This window comes from Ascaphus truei, chromosome 4 (assembly GCF_040206685.1).
Source record: "Ascaphus truei isolate aAscTru1 chromosome 4, aAscTru1.hap1, whole genome shotgun sequence".
Classification (NCBI taxonomy): Eukaryota; Metazoa; Chordata; class Amphibia; order Anura; family Ascaphidae; genus Ascaphus; species Ascaphus truei.
The window spans coordinates 325283633-325286010 of NC_134486.1; the positions used below are offsets into that span (position 1 = coordinate 325283633).

General features: G+C 40.8%; 1 long non-coding RNA gene across 1 annotated transcript in view; it reads left to right on the forward strand.

The window, feature by feature from the left end:
- Positions 1-375: 375 nt before the first annotated feature.
- The window catches only part of LOC142492129 (uncharacterized), a 6590-nt gene continuing 4587 nt past the window's right edge, over positions 376-2378 (forward strand). Inside the window, exons 1-2 of the long non-coding RNA XR_012800763.1 lie at positions 376-447; positions 1523-1674. This is a non-coding gene — a long non-coding RNA (uncharacterized LOC142492129). The remainder of the gene's footprint in view (positions 448-1522; positions 1675-2378) is intronic.

Here is a 2378-nt window from a genome sequence, read left to right on the forward strand (position 1 = left end):
ATACAGCCTGGTTTATGTGAGTAAGCCCTTGGCTGTTTTTTATTTTTTTTGTAATAAATTTTTATCAATCTGCACCATCATCTTTCATGTTATTTCCTTTCTGGGAACACATGGGAACTATGACCAAGTGGTAATGCTGTGAACAGACAGAAAACCTTGAGGATAGACATACAACACATGGGATTCGTGATATCTGGAAGAGAAGAGGTTAAAAGCACAGATTGTCTCAAAGGAACAATAACACAGCAAGTCTGTAAGTTCATTACTTTAATCTGTTGTGGAGTTATTTATGGATTCTTGTGGCTGCGCAATGGTCTTTTCCTTTTTGTCCATTACATACTAGGAGGAGTTCGGAACCAGCAGCCAGCAATTGGATCACCATCGCTCCATCAGCTGGAATATTGAAAAGAACTTTCCATATCTATATGGACTAATCATTGGACTGGGGTATTGTTGTAGCCTGAAGCGCCGGGTCATTGCATTTTTTGTATAACATGATGGTCAAAGATGGCACATTTATATATGTCTCTGCATGACAATGCGTAACACATCTCTATATGATTGTGGATATTCACACATAAGTAACGTATATGTTGAAAGTGCAAGGATCAAACGACAGATACTGAACTGTCATTTTTATAATGGCGTTGCTGGCATTACTACGGATATGATATTTCTGGTGCCTGAATACATAATAATGTGCGCGCACAACTTCAGTTGTGCGCGCACTTCACGATTGTGTGGACTAAGTCTTAGCGCATGCGCTAAACAATGTGTACGCTGTGAGTTGAATACATGTCCCTCCATGGTGCTGCTAGCAGTAAGCATATCATGGTTGGAAGTTATGCTATGGAAGCGAAACTAATTAACTTCTACACACGTACTTATATAAACTTTGTAAACGGACGTGTGTGCACGGAAACAACGGCCGATCCGCCAATGAGCGAACAAAAGACGTGTGACGTCATGTTAAGGCACCGTGAAATGCACGCAAACACTCCTCCCACTGAATTAACATTGGCCTCCAGCGCTGTGCACGCACCGAAACACCGACGTGCGCGCATGACACAGTGCACTGCCCGTAACAATAATCAACGGGCACAGCCAATACACTTTCACGCACGCACGTCGGTTGGGGGTGGGGCTTGCATCCGTAAACCTTTTTAAGGACGCCTTGGAACATGACAAGGGTCCCACGTCATATGTGGCCGACCCTTTTGTTTTTTCTATGTTGCATGCTAAACAATGAAGTGTGTGTGTTACAGTTAGTGTAACATGTTGAAATGATACTTTAATAAAGATATTAATCTAGGTTTTGTGAGTCCGTCAACAATGTGTAGTAATGCTTCGTCATGTAGTATATTATTATAGGAAATAATGTCTTTGTGCACGCTACATGTAGGGCTGTCTGCAATGTTACGCTGTAGCCACGCATTTGGCTATCAAATGGTGGATATTAAAAATGTAGACATTTAGAATGTGAGTAAACGCATAACGATTATTGTATTTACCATTCTTTTAGAAGTCAAAACTGGTTTGGCTGCAACTGCTCGCTCCAGAAAGGCACAACAGTCTCATCCATGGTTGAGGCAACCGTTGAATCCTGAATCACACACATCTCCATTTGGCGCTCATATGGATCTGCACTGTCTTCTTCAAACAAGACGTCCGGAGGTACGTAAAGTTCTTGGTTGTTTTCACATCCACATAGGTATTGCCCATATAAGTTTGGATACATATCATTGTTGTTATGTGCATCTTGCATCTGGTCTTGATGAATGGAGGGTGCAGGTATTGCAGCAGGTATAGCAGCAGACGCGCCAGTCGGTGCCGCTCCATTATAACTGGTATTAGGCAAAAATATGCTATTTAACAGAAGATATGTTCCATGTTCCATGGTAATTTTAAATGATGGGGCAACCTGCCAAGATCCATATCGTTGATCTAGGCGATCATGAACACGCTCAAAACATTCATTTGCTGATAAAGTGAATCGTACAGAAGTTTTAAAATTTGATTCTCGGCATGCTTCTTTGTAGTATGGATATTTCTTTTGGATCAAGTCATAGATTTGGCCCACGCTTGCTTTCTTGTCATCTGTTGATTCGATTTCTTCTGAAATCATACATTTATATGATTTACGTGGATGGCTGTGCAATGTGGAAGCTTCTGCCATTTCTGCTGTGTTGAAGTGATGAGTGTCTAAGTTGAGCACATACGTTTGTCTGCTGAATGTGAAAATAGTTACATGTTATCTTTGTGGTTTCTTCCAAGGTTACAATACAAGCTGTATGTTATACGCCTTGTTTTTCCCCCACTAAAAATGTGTTAAAATAATTGCCACACATTCTTTGTGTAAGATAGTAATTTCACTGTAA